Genomic DNA, 17,894 nt, shown 5'->3' on the forward strand with positions numbered 1-17,894 from the left:
AAGTTAAAAAGCCACAGGACTATACATCTGTGTCAGGAACCACTGGATTTGAATCCTCAGAAGGTTAAATACCTTTTAAGGTGAGTTTTACCTAAGTGGTCTTTTCTCCATAATGTTTGCTCGTTTGCCCGATCTTTCTCGAATGATTTTTGCCAAGCTCAACTGGATGTAGGCAGCAGTCAGTAAATGAACTGGATTTTCTTTGACAAACCTTCCACAGAATAGAACACTATTTGCAATGACCCAAGCCCCTGTGAGGCCATGTTCCAGACTCCTCTGCTGTTCTTCTACTGATTGGAAGAAGATTATTTCAATAAAATCACCAGCAGAAGCAGCAATAGGGATCAGAGGAACCTTAAGGTATTGATTTCAGATTCGATTTCCTTTGCCACTACTAATCAAAAGAGGGTCTTGGTATGGAGGGTCTCTGCATCCAAGGTGCATAGATATATATTAAGTCCACTGCCATGAAACTGTCAGTAAGCCTTTCAGTCACACCGGAAGGCAACATGGTTATAAAATGCTGATATTTTTTAACCACAGAGAGAAGAAAAACATGCAAGAGAGAAAAAGGAATCAAGAAAATTTGAATTAGGCACAAAGGACACTGCTGGCAAAAACATGTTGTCGTATGAGATTCATTTCTAACAGAAGAACAGATTGTTCAATAGCTGGAAAGTACTAGAGACAAAAAACGTAACCAACGGCAGACCAACTTAAACCAAACACCCTTTACAGAGGTCTTTGTAAAAGAAAATGTAAAATGTTTTCCTTTTCTAAGGGAAACAAAAATTACACTTTCCAGTCTAGCAGCTACCAATTAATCTAAGGCAATAATATAATACAAAGAGGATCCAGTTGCTGTACAAAACGTCACCACTCTATCGAAACAGAAAACATTGCAACAAAAAGAGGCATTTCTTACAAAAACAATTGAAATTCATTTGAAATAATTAGACTGCAAAAGCTAGACCGAAATGCAGTTTATTAGAACTAGAGTGAACCCATATGCAGAACATCATCCACAAATAGTGTAAAATGCTGTCCGGCCAAATCCTTTTGTTTTAAGCACTGCATGTCCAAAACCGTGCATTTAATCTGCAAATTTCCACCATTCACACATGACACCACTCCCCCCCCCCACACACACACATACAAAAGAGTAGGAATATGCTACTTACCAGTATGCATCTGTTCTTGGCATGTAGGGCAGCTGACATTTATATCTTGTGCATAGATCGCCGCCTAGTGTTGGGTCCGGATGATTGCACATTGTTGTCCTGGAAGAGTCTTCGAAGTATCACGAGATAGGTGGCTCCTCCCTCGGACTACAGTGCGCATGGGCATCCTCTCCATCCTCAGATTGTTTTTCGCCAATGTGGCAGGGATGGAGTATGATACAGTAAGTGATGTCCATGCTAGAGATTAATTCTGAGTGCTACAGCTGCGACAGGCACCGGGGAGGAGGGAGGGCGATATGAATGTCAGCAGCCCTACAGGCCAAGAACAGATGCATACTGGTAAGTAGCATATTATGTTCGAGGCATGTGGGCTGCTGAATTCATATCTTGTGCATAGAATGTATAGCAGTCTCCCTTTAGCGGCCGTTGCCCGTGCCAGCTGCAGCAGTCTGAAAAGGAGTATTGAGTACAGCCTGTCCTACAGCTGCTTGCTGTTTGGAGTGTACATCTACGCAGTAGTGTTTGGTAAATGTATGTATGGTAGTCCATGTGGCTGCTATACATATGTCTTCTGAGGAATGTTTCCTAGGAAAGCCATGGATGCCCCTAACTTGCGTGTTGAATGCGCTTTTGGGGGAACTGTTAATGTGCGTTTAGCTTTCTGATAACAAATTTGTATGCACTTAACAATCCATCTGGCTATACCTGATTTGGAAATGGGGTTGCCTTTGTGCTGTGGTGAAAAGGCAACAAGCGTTGCTTAGTTTTTCTAAAAGGTTTTGTCCTGTCTATATAGTACAGGAGAGCTCTCTTAACGTCCAGGGTATGTAGAGCTCTTTCTGCCACTGAATCTGGATTTGGGAAGAACACTGGCAGTTCTATAGCTTGATTGATGTGAAACTGGGATACTACCTTCGGCATAAATTTAGGGTTTGTTCATAGCACAACCCTGTTTGCGTGAATTTGTATGAATGGCTCCTGAATAGTTAGAGCTTGCAGCTCACTAACTCTTCTAAGGGATGTAATCGCCACTAGAAAAGCCACTTTCCACGTTAGGAATTGTATCTCACACGAGTGTAGAGGTTCAAAAGGTGGTCCCATCAGTCTGGTTAGAACTACGTTCAGGTTCCAGACAGGCGAAGGTGGGTGTCTTGGAGGAATCACTCGTTTGAGTCCCTCCATGAAAGTTTTAATAGCAGGTACTCTGAAGAGTGAAAGGTGCTGCCTGTTCTGAAGATAAGCTGCCACCGCAGCTAAATGTATACGTATGGAACTGTAAGCCAGATTGCATCTGTGCAAGTGCAACAGGTAACTGTGGAGAAGAAGCGGCCCTTACCTCCCTGGGGAGACGTCCGAGCGTGGGGGCCCTGTTCCCCAAGCCCGGTCGTGCAACGCCCCTATCACACAGGACTCCTTCTCTCTCTCCTCCCCTACAGGAACCGGCATCAACAGCCAAGACTGGAGGACCGGAAGCAAACTCCCTCGACTCTGGAAGTGGGACACCCTTTGAGGAACCGGAAACGGCCGCCTCTGACCCCGGAAGCACTTGTTCGGAAACCTACCAGGAACATAGAAAAGCCGTCGGGAAAGAAGGAGAGGGGTTCCAAGCAGCGGACTCGTGGCAGGAGGCAGCGGCAAGCGAAGAACCACCGACAGTGAGCGGAGCGGAGCAGCAAAGCCGAAGTGAGGACGAGGAGGAGGACGTCTGGACCGAAGACTGGTGGCGTCCTCTGGAGGTGGCTGGAGAGCGGCCGCAACTTGGAGGAGAGTTGCGGCGGGGCACGTGAGTACACTCCATCCTTTCTCAGTGCCCCCCCCGTAACTAGTTGTACATATTGTAGTTAAAGCTGCACACGCATGAAGGCACTGTATATGGACTCCTATCCCTTGAACTGTAAAGAAGCCTGAGCACCGTCCCCACCACACGCCACCCCCCCCTTCTCCTTCCCTTTCCCCTTCCCTCTCTTGCTCGCCTTTTCCAACCCCCCATTGCCGTCCCTTCCTCACAGTCAGTTTCCGATCCCCTCACTCCCCGGTGTAGGTGGAAGTACTCAGACGTCCTTCTGCCCGGACTAAAGCCCTACTCTTCTCTCCTTTGCATGCCTCCGATGAGTGCCAGTACCCTACGGCGGAGAGGACGACAGTAGCCAGGAGAAGAAGACCCCATCCAAAGGACCCCACCACGCCAGACCGTCATCCCAGCAACCCCGCCCTGCACATCCAGATGGAACCCATCCGCCAACCCTACCCTCCAACCAGACTTTGTCCAGAACTTCCAATAAAAACCGTTGAACATAGCACACTATATCCGGCCTCCCCGCCTGTTATTCTGATCCGCCCAACCCCCAACTCCACAGTAACATATGATGTTTTGAGTAGATGCATCTAGCGGATTTATGTCATTATTGTTACAATAGATGACAAATCGTTTCCACTTCGCCGCATAGCATGCTCTGGTTGTAGGTCTTCTTGCCTCTTTGATAATATTCATACAGTCAGGAGGCAAGTTCAGGTAACCAAACTCTATGACTTCAGGAGCCAGATCGCAAGGTTCAACTGTTGCGGATCTGGGTGCTGAATGTCGCCATGGCTCTGCGTTAAAAGACTGGGTGTTAATCTCAGCCTTTGATGAGGCACCACGGAAAGTTCTAGGAACGTGGTGTACCATGGTTGCCTCGCCCACGTTGGAGCAACTAGGATGAGTGTCATTGAGTGTTGTCGCAGTTTGCGTGCCGCTCGTGGTATGAGCGGGGCTGGGGGAAAAGCGTACGCAAACTTGCCTGACCAGTTCATACATATCGCATTGCCCTGAGACTGCGGATGTGGAAACCTGGCGGCGAAGCTTTGGCATTTTGCGTTTTCCCTTGTGGCGAACAGGTCTATCTCTGGGTGACCCCACTGCTGGAAGTACGGTTGCAGCATTGAGGGATGTATCTCCAGACTCGTGCATCTGGTGGCTGTGTCTGCTGAGCAGATCCGCCATTTGGTTGTCCTTGCCTGGGAGGTGTTCCGCAATGAGGAAGATGTTTCTCTGAATGGCCCACTTCCACATGCTTTGAGCTAGGTGTGACAACTGTGGAGAGTGTGTCCCTCCCTGCTTCTGTATGTAGTACATGGCAGTCATGTTGTCCGTCCGGATCAACACGACTTTGTTGCACAAATGTACCTTGAACGCCGTTCATTGCCATGAAGATTGCCATCAGTTTCAGCAGGTTGATGTGCATCTTCTTTTGCTGTGTCCTCCATAGCCCCTGTACTGTGTAATGGAGGACATGCGCTCCTCATCCCAGGAGAGATGCGTCCGTTGTCAGCACTATTTGTGGCACAGGCTCTTGGAACGGTCGACCCCTGCAAAGGCTTTGTGGGTTCCACCAATGCAGAGAGTTGTATGCGCGACCGGTCACCAACACTAGGTCTTTCAATTGTCCTTGAGCCTGATTCCACTGCTGTGCTAAGCACTCCTGAAGCGGACGCATGTGTAGTCTCGCGTGAGGGACTATGAAGATGCAGGAGGCCATCATGCCTATCAACTGCATAAACACCCGTGCCGGGAGCGAGTGTTGGGGTCTGAATCCCTGAATCACCGATTGAATGCTGTTGATTCTTGCTGAGTTTGGCTGTGCCTTCGCTGCCAGAGTGTTTATTGTCGCTCCCAAGTACTGTTGTACATGTGCGGGTTGGAGATGAGACTTTGTGTAGTTTAATGAGAATCCAAGGCTGTGAAGGAGGTGAATAGTGCGGGACATGTGGTTGGCACATTGCTGGGCTGACTTTGCTTGGATAAGCCAGTCGTCCAGATAGGGGTAGACGTCAATATGGTTTCTCCGTAGGTGCGCCGCTACTGTCGCTAGGCACTTGGTAAACACCCTTGGGGCCGTTGTCACCCCGAAAGGCAGTACCTTGAACTGGTAGTGCTGATTTTGTATGGTAAACCTGAGATACTTCCTGTGTGCTGGATGTATTGGTATGTGGAAATACGTATCATTTAGGTCTAGTGTTGCAAGGAAGTCTCCCTGACTGTGTAATGGTAGAACCTGCTGTAAAGTGAGCATGTGAAGGTGTTCTGACAAGATGTATTGGTTTAGGGGCCTGAGGTCCAGTATTGGCCTGAGAGACCCGTCCTTTTTGGGGATTAAAAAGTACAGCGAGTACACCCCTGTACCCTGTTGCTGTATAGGGACGAGTTCTATGGCCCCTTTTTGCAGCATGCTGATGACTTCCTGCTGCAATAAGTCTATGTGCTCTGCGGACATAGGACGGTGTCTTGGGGGTATGTTGGGTGGAGTGGAGGTTAGCTCTAGACAATAGCCGTACTGAATAAGTTGTCTCACCCACCTATCTGTGGTAATGCTCTCCCAGACTGGCAGGAACTGTTGTAATCTGCCCCGACCGGTGTTACATGGTCCGGGGACAGTGGCAAGGTGTCACTGTTTATTATTGGCGGAGGATCTGGTATTGTTATTCCCTCGTCCTCTGCCCTTGCTGCTGTTGCCACGGTATCCACCTCTATTGTTCTTATTATAGGTGGTTTGCGTGCTCCCTTTATTGTATGGAGTCTGCTGGGATGCCTGGCCTCTTGTAGCTCCTCTGTTACGGGAGCGACGAAAGGAGCCGCCTCTGAATTGTTGTGACTGGAAGGCACCCATAGATTTGGCTGTCTCTGTGTCTTTTTTAATCTTTTCTAAGATTGTGTCCACATCAGGACCAAATAAAAAAAATCAGGGTTCACGGGCTGATTTAATAATGTTGTTTGAATCTCAGGTTTGAACCCAGAGATGCGCAACCAAGCATATCTCCAGAGCATGACACTTGTGTTTATGGCCCTGGCTGCGGTGTCTGCTGCGTCAAGCGCACATTTAATGGATGCGTTGGATATCAGTTTCCCTTCTTGTATCAGTGTTTCTGCTCCCTCTTTGTAGGCATCAGGCAAATGTTGTAGCAGTTGCTGTAGTGTGTCATAATGCGCCCTATCGTATCTGGCTAATAGGGCCTGTGTATTTGAAATTCTCCAGATATTAGCTGCTTGAGCAGCTAACCCTTTTCCCAGATGCTTCTAATATTTTAGACTCCTTGTCTGGAGGAGGAGCATCACCAGTAGTTTGTGAGTTGGCACGCTTACGAGCATTTGATACCACCAAAGAGTCCAATGGCAGCTGTCCCTTAATGTATGTAGGGTACACAGGCGCCGGTCTGTATTTTCTTTCAATTATGGGGTTAACAACCCTTGCCCTTGTGGTTTCTTTGAAAATGTCTCCTGCGTGTTTAAGAACACCTTTCAACATTGGCAATGTTTTAACTGATTTCTCTGAAGTGGAGAAAGTGTCAAACAAGAAGTCCTCTTCAATTGGGTCAGCATGCATTTCCACATTATGATTCAGTGCTGCCCTTTCTATTAATGCGTTAAACGCAGCTGTATCTTCTGTTGGTGAAGTTTTGACCGGATAAGAAGGAGTATCAGGAATAGTCTGTGACTCACCCGGGTCAATAGGGTCTGCCCAGGCTAGAGTCTGGTCATCCTGATCCGTGTCCGCAGGGTAATCATATTGTTCATTATAGTCATACCCCATATACTCAGTAGTGCGTGTGGGTGAGTATGCAGAAGTGTCTTGGGCATGGTAGCTCACAGTCTCAAAAAGGACAGGTGATGTAGAAGAATCCTTTTTCTTTTTGAGTGGAATTTTATATGATTCCAGAGGATTTTCTGACCTGATCTTCCTTTGATAAAGGGTAAGTCTGCCAGATTTGGAGTAGATATATAGCTTCGACTGTTCATCATAGGAGAGTTCTTGGTATACAATGTCCTCTTCTACAGGATGACTCCTTTTTCCCGTTGACACTGTCTCGAATTTTATCGGTGGCATAGAGTCTTTAGACAGACTGACCTTTTTTGAGGCCGACGTCGATAGAGGTCCGACCGACTTTGCCCTTTCGTCAATATGCTTTTGGCCCTGCGTCGACTTCGGTGCTTGTTGCGTCGGAGGCGAGCTCTTTTGACTCGGTTCGACGTGCTCCTTCGAGGCACCTTTGGGTTTTGGCTCGAGGGCTTTGACGAGCTGTGGCCTGTCGTCTCGTTGCTTCGAATCGAGACCCCTCCGAGACTCGAGTGCCTTGTTTGTGTCGCTGTCCGTCGACGTCCACCTCGTCGGTTCGACATGCTTGACTTTTGTGATGGACTTTAGCGCACCGATATTTGGCTCGACGCCCTTCATTTTTGACCTCGCAGAGTCGTCGACACTTTTTGGTCGAATCCGATGTGTTCGAACTCTTCGATCCGAAGACTGTCTTCAGCAGTTTCGGTTTCGCTTTTGACTCGATGGCTTTCGGTTTCGCATTCAGTAGTGCGACCGATGGCTCGTGTGATATGTTCTTAGCCGGGCCGAGACGCGGGGCTATAGAACGTTCGTCAAGATCTTGGCTAAGGCCTTCCGGCAATGCCTCGACCTGAGCCCTTGGAAGCCTTTCAGTGTCTGTTCCGAGCTGCGTACCCACTGTTGGGCCTGGATCATCGCTTGAGTCGTCATCGACAGCTCGGATGGGGGATACGTTGTCCCTTACCTCGGCGACGTTTTCATTATCGACGTCTTCTTCGTCGTCTTCATAATAGTTGGAGTCATGCTCCGAGCCGGGATCCGATTGCTGTTCTGGACCCTGAGTCTCGACGACCTCATCGTCTTCTTCATCCAAGATATTCACCGAATCGGGCGCTGGCTTCGTCATCGTTTGCCTCCCTGCACGTCGGAGCCTAAGTGTCTTCTTTGACCTGAATCGAGCACAAGCTAGACAGTTGTCCTCATTGTGGTCTGGTGATAAGCACTTGTTGCACACCGGGTGTACGTCGATGTGTGGGTACTTAGAGTTACAAAGGGGGCATCGTTTGAACGGGCTCCGTACCATCGACAATCGGGCCTCTGGTGTCGAAAAGGCCACGCGGCTCTCTTCGACGTCCTGCTCGAAAAGAACTGGAACAAGAATACCGACGACCCCGAAGGCCTTTTGGCCTTTAGAAAAGTTTCCGAACTTGAGTAAAGAAAAGTACATCCGAACCCAATGGCGGAAAAAAACAATCTGAGGATGGAGAGGATGCCCATGCGCACTGTAGTCCGAGGGAGGAGCCACCTATCTCGTGATACTTCGAAGACTCTTCCAGGACAACAATGTGCAATCATCCGGACCCAACACTAGGCGGCGATCTATGCACAAGATATGAATTCAGCAGCCCACATGCCTCGAACATAGTTTTATCCTCGGACCCTAATCCGCACTTTCATAATACTCAACTACCTAACCTTGGCATTTTGCTACAACCGCAAGCACTTGTGATCTCAATCAAGATGTCTGCAGGACAGCTGTTCCTGATCGTAATGCACTGGTGTTAGAAAGTCAGCACTTTCATTGAAAAAGTAACCTACATTTACACAGTAGATTTCCAAATCCACACCACCCATTCTCTAAATTATCGCTGATCTGTAGACCAATTAAAAGACCGTATCATCTCTGCAATCGTTTAATATTAGCAGAAAAAATGACATCTGTAATTACAGTTCCTCTGCAAGGCATTGGTTACTTTAAAAGATTTGCATGCATGAATTATTCCCCGTTGTAATGAGTGGACTCCTCAGTAGAAATGTTAAATCAGCAGTGTCTCAAAGCACTCATTTCAAAGTCTATTAATCTTGTTGCAAGCAGCAACAGAGCAGCATTAGAAGGCAGGGATCAGGTTTACTTTAAGAAGAGTCTTCTGGAGCACCAACTGCCATTCTTTGGTCTCCTACCAGGACCATATTTATAGGCAATAGCGACGTGATGGTATGGCATTATTTCTATGTTGTCACCTTTTAGATGTTAGTTTAGAAGGACACTGGCTGACTCCGTGAAGACCGCATAGCCCCTCCGCTCAACGCAGCCAACAATTTGTCATGGTCCTGCATGAACAGTGACATTTTACTGGTGCAACCACTACCGATCTCGTGGTGTCACCGTGGCCCCTCAATAAGCTGGAAAAGGAATATGCTACTTACCAGTATGCATCGGTTCTTGGCATGTAGGGCTGCGGACATTCATATCTTTGTCTAGTGTTGGGTCCGGATGATTGCACCTTGTTGTCCTGGAATAGTCTTCGAAGTATCACGAGATGGGTGACTCCTCCACTGGACTACAGTGCGCATGAGCAATCTTCTCCATCCTCAGATTATTTTTCGCCATTGTGGCAAAGATGGAGTATAGAAAAGTAAGAGATGTCCATGTAAATGTATGTAGAAAAGTACTGCAGCTGTGACAGGAACCGGGGAGGAGGGTGGGCGATATGAATGTCAGCGGCCCTACATGCCAAGAACAGATGCATACTGGTAAGTAGCATATTCCGTTTAAGGCATGTGGGCTGCTGAATTCATACCTTTGCATAGACTGTATAGCAGTATCTCCTCTAGCGGTGGTCACCTGTACCAGCTGCAGCAGTTTGGAAAAGAGTTTTAAGGACAGCCTGGCCCACAGCAGCTTGCTGCTTTGCTTGCATATCTACACAGTAGTGTTTAGTGAAAGTGTGTATGGTAGACCATGTAGCTGCCTTACATATCTCTTCTAGGGGAATGTTTCCTAGGAATGCCATGGATGCCCCCATTTTACGCGTTGAGTGTGCTTTTGGGGGAACTGTTAGAGTGTGTTTAGCTTTTTGGTAGCATATCTGAATGCATTTAACTATCCATCTGGCTATTCCTGATTTTGAGATGGGATTCCCTTTATGTTGTGGTACAAAAGCAACGAATAGTGGCTTTGTTTTCCTGAATGATTTGGTTCTGTCAACGTAATATAGCAGAGCCGTTCTTACATCTAGTGTGTGTAGGGCTCTCTCAGCCACTGACTGCGGGTTTTGGAAGAAAACTGGCAATTCTATGGACTGATTGATACGGAAAGTGGATATAACTTTTGTCATAAACTTAGGGTTAGTACGAAGCACTACCTTATTGTTATGCATTTGCATGAAAGGTTCTTGAATGGTTAATGCATGTAGCTCACTCACACTCCTGAGGGAGGAAATGGCAATCAAAAATGCCACCTTCCAAGTTAGAAATTGTAATTCACATGAATGTAGTGGTTCAAACGGAGGTCCCATAAGTCTGGTAAGTACTATATTTAAGTTCCAGACTGGTGAAGGTGGGTGCTTTGGAGGGATTATCCTTTTAAGTCCTTCCATAAAAGCTTTGGTTGGGGGTACTCTAAACAAAGACATGTGTTGTCTATTTTGGAAATAAGCTGCAATAGCAGCAAAATGTAGTCTTATAGAAGAGTATGCCAAATTGCATCTTTGAAGATGCAATAGGTAACGGATAATGTTTTGGATGGAAGCATCTAATAGGTTGATTTGGTTATTTTTGCAATAAATTACAAATCTCTTCCATTTAGCTGCATAGCATGCTCTAGTAGTTGGACGTCTTGCCTCCTTGATAATGTTCATGCAATCAGGAGGCAATATAAGGTACATAAACTCTAAGACTTCAGGAGCCAGATCGCTAGGTTCATCTGATTGGGATCTGGGTGCCTGATTTCTCCATGGTTCTGAGTTAAAAGATGAGGCGAGAGGAGCAGTCTTTGGTGGGGAACTGCTGAAAGTTCTAGAAACGTTGTGTACCATGGTTGTCTTGCCCATGTGGGAGCAACCAGGATCATTGTGAGTGACTGCTGCGTAGTCTGCGTGCCACCAGTGGAATCAGTGGGGCTGGTGGAAAAGCGTACGCAAATCTGCCTGACCATTTCATCCATATCGCATTGCCCTGTGACAACGGATGTGGGAACCTGGCGGCAAAGTACTGGCATTTTGAGTTTTCGTTTGTGGCAAACAGGTCTATCTCTGGATGCCCCCATTGATGAAAGAATAGTTTGAGAACCGGAGGGTGAATCTCCCATTCATGTAGCTGTTGGCTGTGCCTGCTTAACAGATCTGCTACTTGATTGTCTTTCACCGGTATGTGTTCTGCTAGGAGAAAGATGTTCTTTGGAATTGCCCACCGCCATATGCTCTGTGCTAGGTGAGATAACTGTGGAGAGTGTGTCCCTCTCTGCTTCTGCATGTAATACATGGCAGTCATGTTGTCCGTCCGGATCAACGCAGTCTTGTTGTACAAGTACTTCTGAAAAGCTTTCAGTGCTAGAAATACTGCGAGCAACTCTAAGTGGTTGATGTGCAGTGTTTTTTGTTTGATTGTCCAGAGCCCTTGAACTGTGAATTGAAGTAGGTGGGCTCCCCAACCTGTCAGTGATGTGTCCGCTGTTAGTACTACTTGTGGAACCGGCTCTTGGAACAGTCGCCCCTTGGAAAGGTTTTGTGGGTTCCACCACTGCAGAGAGTTGTAAGCGCGACTGTCCACCAACACTAGGTCTTTTATTTTCCTCGAGCTTGGTTCCACTGCCTTGCCAGGCATTCTTGCAGTGGACGCATTTGAAGTCAGGTATGAGGGACAATGAATATACAGGAGGCCATCATGCCTATGAGCTGCATGAACACTGTAGATGTGATTTTGGGTAATTTATGGAAAACCCCAGGCTGTGCAGCAGCTGGAGTGTTTGAGACGTATGGCTTGAACACTGCTCGTAGGAGTTGGCCTTTATGAGCCAATCCTCGAGGTATGGAAACACGTGGATGTGTTGCCTTCTGAGGTGTGCTGCTACAACCGCTAGGCATTTTGTGAAAACTGTTGGGGCCGTAGTTACCCCGAAGGGGAGAACTTTGAATTGATAATGTTGCCCTTCTATTGTGAAACTGAGGTATTTTCTGCGAGCTGGGTGCATAGGTATGTGAAAGTATGAGTCCTTGAGGTCTAATGTAGCAAGGAAGTCGTTTTGCTGGAGTAACGGGAGTACTTGCTGTAGAGTAATCATATGGAAATGCTCTGAGAGTATGTATTGATTTAGCGGTCTGAGGTCTTGAATGGGTCTGAGGATCCGTCCTTCTTGGGAATTAGGAAGTATAGAGAGTATACTCTTGTCCCTTGAAGTTGAAAAGGGACTGGCTCTATGGCTCCCTTTTCTAGCATGGACGCAACCTTTTGTTGTAACAGTGTGATGTGTCCTTTGGACATAGGATGATGTTTGAGTGGTATGTTGGGTGGAGTAGGAGTGAGTTCCAGGCAGTAACCATACTGGATAATTTGTCTCACCCACCTGTCTGTGGTAATGGCATTCCAGACTGGTAGGAATGGTTTTATTCTGCCTCCGACCGGTGTTGGGTGGTCCGGAGGGAGTGTGATAAAGTCACTGTTTGGTGGCAGTGGAGGCTCTGGTGTAATTTCCGCCACGTCCCCTGCCCTTGCTATTGTTTCCCCTATAACCCCCTCTGTTGGAGCCTTTATTAAAGGTACTCTGGGTGTTACTTTTGAATGTAGAGGATGCCTGTGATGTGTTGCCTCTTGCGGAGCCTCTGTCAGAGGAGCGACGAAAGGAACCTCTGTGTTGTTGAAACTGAAGTGCGCCCATAGACTTAGCAGTTTCAGTATCTTTTTTCATTTTGTCTAAGATTGAGTCTACTGCTGGACCAAACAGGAAATCTGGGTTAACTGGTTGGTTGAGGATTGTGGATTGCACCTCGTTCTTAAAACCAGAGATGAGTAACCACGCATGCCTGCGTAGTAATACACTAGTATTAATGGATCTTGCTGCTGTATCAGCTGCGTCAAGAGCACATTTAATGGAAGCATTAGTTATAAATTTGCCTTCCTGAATGAGGTCGTTGGCTTTAGCTTTAAAAGGTTCTGGTAAATGTTGCAGCAAACCTTCAGGAACAGAGCCGACGTTCTCCGGGGGTATTGATTCTCTGTGGTTTCACTCCCTCCTGGTGAGTGGTGAGTGGTGCGGCTCGAGGAGAAGGGCGCAGTAAAGCGCAACTTGACTACAAGCAGGCCACTCCGGATAGTAACCAACATGAGCAAAGCAGACAAGGTACAAACCAAATTGCAATGTGGTTCTCACACGACTCCAAAGCAGAGGGACGCGGACGTGCAGTCGGCAGACTCGGAGCCAGAAAACACAGAGACTGCACTAGATCCCAACCTGATACAAATACTCTCCGCCATGCAGAAAAGCTTAACTAAAATCGATGGGAAGATTGACGCATTAACTTTCCGAATCGACCGGATGACAGAGTGCCTAGACAAGCATAAGGAAGGGCTCAACACAATGGAGCAACGGGTCTCCAATGTGGAAGACACAGTATTGACCGAAGTAATGAGCGCAAAAAAGGCAGAGAAACTAATTCAAGCACTGCAGCTCAAAACGGAGGACTTAGAATCCCGATCCAGAAGGAAGAGCCAAATTATAGGATTAGCAGAGATAACCAAAATCGACAACATGGAGAGGTTCAGGGAGACCCTGTTCTGACACTTTCGCAAAAATATTTGTGGTGGAGAGTGCACACAGGTCCCTGCCTCCATGCCCAGTGCCTGGAGACAACCCTAGACCAATAAATGCACGCCTTCTGAACTACAGGGACTGTGATGTTGCATTGCACAAAGAGCACGAACGAAAATCCCTCCAATATAAAGTTTCCGAAAACTCGCTTAAACAGACTTTACACAAGTCCAGGATACCTGCAGACTCTTCGAAACAGCTAAAAGACAAATACGACAAATACAGCTAGAATACAGCATGTTATACCCCGCCAAGCTATGTGTTCAGGCAGACAGAAAGAACCACTACTTCACGGACCCCAAGCTAGTGACGCATTTTATCAAACAAAGGGGGAAACAGAATTCCCCTCGACACAAAGCTGTGGCTGAAGGAAGAGGATCTCCAGAAGGATGAGGAGCAGTGATCCGAGGGTGTGTCAGAATGGATTCCCTGTGGAGTCCAGGGTGCTACACGCAATAATGATCCATCCAAATGCATTTAGTTAAAGGTACTCCGACAGGAACCGGGGAGGGGGGGGGGGGACAGTTACAAAAGCAGGAATACACACTTTCCTGGTGAAATGCACATAATTGCTGTGATACTAGTCCTTTGAGATATCCTTCTGCTGAACGCCGCCCGACATCCGGGAAGTGGGCTAAATGGCTGTGTAGGGAACAAAGTAGCAGAGAGCACGAACGAGGACTGAAAAAGCAATGATTAATTTAAAATATCAGATGTACTGTAAACCTGCAATAACAATTACTTTCACAAAAAAAAAAGATCCATCCAAATGCAGAGACTGTGGTAAGAGTGCAGATCGGGATGCTGGAATCCATGGGCATCTAAGGGGGGCGGGGTCTCGGAACTCGGCGCCGGACATTGGGTAAGACTGATCCTGCTTAACCTATGGTCCTGTCGCTGAGCTTGGATGAAGTGCAACGCAGAAGTACCCTAAGAACTCTGAATAAGGACTCCTGTGAACATTTCATTCTATGTGAAAGGGCTGCCCCTCATGAGGATTGATGTGGTGACCCCTGAGAGTAAAGACGAGCTGAAGTGGTTGGATTTGTTGACGTTTATGCAATTATTTGGTGCAAGCTGGGATGGGGCACAGGGGGCGACTTCCACCCCTGAGTGTTTACCACAAGTAATATTTTGGGTTAGTATATATTCCCTTAAGTACTCCAGGGGAAGGGAGGGGTTGGTGGGGTTTCAAAGTTCAGCCAAGCAAGAGGTTATTGCTACTGGTGTGGGAGGGATGTATTTAGTGGGTTTATTTATTTTAATGTTATTCAAAAAAAGTGAAACCATTATTTAATTGACTAAGACTGGCACTCAGATTAAGAGACAGCACACATTGACATATTGCACTTAACATAGAGACCTAACAGAACTGCATGCAGATACGGTTCCTTACATGGAACATTAGGGGGCTAAATGATCAGCGCAAAGTTTGCAAAGTGGTTGCATACCTCATGCGGCATTTGGTGCAATTTGTACATTTACAGGAGAAACATTTGGCAAGAAATAGCAACTCATTATCCCCACAGAGACTACTAGGTCAGTACAGTGCTGGAGGTTTCACGTCGCATGCGCGGGGAGTGTTGGTCTGGGTGGACAGCAGATCACAAATCCAGCTACAAGAAAGTGTACATAGACCCAGGGGGCAGATTTGTTATAGCACGCTGCAGCAGATCGAAATGGGAAACGGTCCTGGTTGGGACATACGGACTGAATTTTGATGATCCACAGTTCTATGAGGCGTTGGAATTGTGCACACATTGCAAACATGGTGCTGGAATTTCAATTGCACTTTGGATCCAGCACTGGATAGATCAAAAGACTCCTCCCGTCGCCCATCCACTGCTGCCCGTGCCATCGGCAACATATTAGACACAGTAGACCTGGTAGATATTTGAAGGCATAGGAACCCGAGGGCCGCCGGTTACACCCACTACTCAGCAGCACACAATATAAACACCAGAATAAATTACTGGTTCCTATCAAGAGACTTAGTACAAAGGGTTAGGAGATGTGAGTCACTCCCGCACACCTACTCAGATCATTATCCAATAGTACTTGATCTTGTAATACGAGGGCAAAAACCAGCCCCGTTCACATGGCGATTTCCTCCATACTCATTACAGGATCAGGTGTTTCGGGCCGAACTATAACTGATCTTTTCCACACATAATGTTGGTTCCGTGGAAAGCTTTACCGTGGTCTGGGAGACATTTAAGGTCTACATTAGAAGTGTAACGATGGCTAAGCACTCGTGAGTCCATCGTTCTCTTAGAGGCAGACTCTCAAAACCAGAAAAGGAAATAGCATTAGAGAGTAGACAGAGATACAGGGGACCAACAGATATTAGTAGAGCTCAAAGACAAAATAATTGACTTCCATGAGACTGCTGACAGTAAGGTGCTCCATATGGGGACAGAATGCTATGGCTCGGGTCTACAGGGAGGGGTAGAGGTCTGGAGTAACTCTAGCAGCACTAATGGGGAGACGACAGGGCCTAAGTCATAACACTATGACAGTGGACGAGCAGGGGGAGACAATACAGGAGGAAGCCCTCGTTGTGGAGAGATTCCATCAATACTACACAAATTTGTACACATCCAGAATAATCCCTGGTGATGAAGCAATGAAGGAATACCTGGAGCACATTGCCATGACATGGCTCACCAATTAACATAGGGAGCATTTGACGGCCCCATTAAGCGTAGACCAAGTCAGACAAGCATTGGCAGGCATGCAAGGTGGCAAGGCTCTGGGATCCGATGGTCTAACGGTCGCTTTCTATAAGGCATTCCAGGATCTCCTCATACCACACTTGGTGATTCTCTTTGAGAAGATGGTGCCAACAGGTATCATGCCCCCCACCATGCACGAATCAATGATTGTCACACTACTGAAGCCAGGTAAGGACCCCTCGGAATGTACCTTCTACAGACCAACTTTCTCTTTTGAATGTGGATACCAAGTTGTATGCTAAGATCCTAGCCAATAGACTATCTCCACTGTTACCCGGAGTGATAAAACCGGAGCAGTCGGGGTTTGTCTCGGGGCGAAGCATCACCTCCAACCTCTGCACTCTCTTTTCCACTATACAGCAGATCAAACCGGAAGTAAAGGCCGCTGTGGTCTTGATGCGGAGAAGACCTTTGAAGTCTATCGAATGGGCCTTTTTGCGCTCCATGCTTCGCCGCATTGGAGTGGATGATACATTCCTGACGTTAGTTAATATTCTGTGTAAAAAGCCCTGTGGCTAGAGTGTGTGTTGGGGACGCAGTATCTTCGCAATTACAGATAAGAGGTACAAGGCAGGGAGGCCCCCTTTCGCCCTTACAATATGCTCTGGTGGCTGAACCTCTGGTGAGTGCTATAGGCAAATACCATGGCCACAGATATAATCCCATTGTTTCCGCATATGCAGATGACATGCTTCAATATATTCGCGACCCAGATAAGAACCTTGCTCAAGGAGGTGGAGTAGTGCGGGGTGCTATCTGGCCTCTGTGTTAACTGGGGAAATCCATTATTTTCCCCATCACCCATGCTATGCAGCAGATTCCCTGGAGTTTCCATTAAATTGGTCAACAGATTTGGTTAGGTATCTGGGTATGCGGATACATACAGACCCAGCGAAAGTAATCCGAGATATGGGATAGCAATACACAAGCTAGAAAAAGGCACTGGCCGCAGGATGAAGCTCCCACTGACCCTAGCAGAGCGTATAGCCGTCATGAAAATGATGGTTTTACCTAGAATCCTGTTTTTATTTAAAAACATCCCTATACTGTTGATGAAATCATTTTTTGCAATGCTCTATTTTACTCAAACTGGCATGGGCTGGTAAGCAACCGCTGGCTACATGGGAGACTCTCACCTTGCCTTACGATATGTGAGGACTGGGTGTCCCAGACTGAGATTTATTATAAAGTTGCACAAAGCTCCTTTGCACGCTACTAGTTCCATGGACCTCCTGAGCTCCCATACCTCCACATAGGAGTTGAGGCTGTACCTGGGACTCTCCTCCAAACACTATTCTCTACACCAAAGAGGCGCTATGGATGCTGCGACACACTGAGAACCACCTCATACGCTTGGTGGAGCCGCCACCGAGTCGCTGCTTGCAATGGTCTTGGCCCTATGCAAGTATAACCTCAAACACAGCTTATTTGTCTCTGGACTTTTCAGCTAAGATGCGATGTTCAGAAAGAAGGTGGGCAAATCAAACTGTGGAATCAAATGAAACGTCATTGTTACTCTGGGTATAAAGTAGGAATTGGTCATCAGGACCACGTGATCTACAAACGGCACTAACAAATAGAT

The 17,894-nt window shown here is 47.0% G+C and overlaps 1 protein-coding gene across 10 annotated transcripts in view; it reads right to left on the minus strand.

Annotated features, from left to right (window-relative positions):
* EHMT1 (euchromatic histone lysine methyltransferase 1) overlaps positions 1–17,894 on the minus strand; it is a 984,283-nt gene that overhangs the window by 596,178 nt on the left and 370,211 nt on the right. The gene's annotated exons all lie outside the window — the stretch shown is intronic.

This window comes from Lissotriton helveticus, chromosome 5_1, assembly GCF_964261635.1.
Source record: "Lissotriton helveticus chromosome 5_1, aLisHel1.1, whole genome shotgun sequence".
Classification (NCBI taxonomy): Eukaryota; Metazoa; Chordata; class Amphibia; order Caudata; family Salamandridae; genus Lissotriton; species Lissotriton helveticus.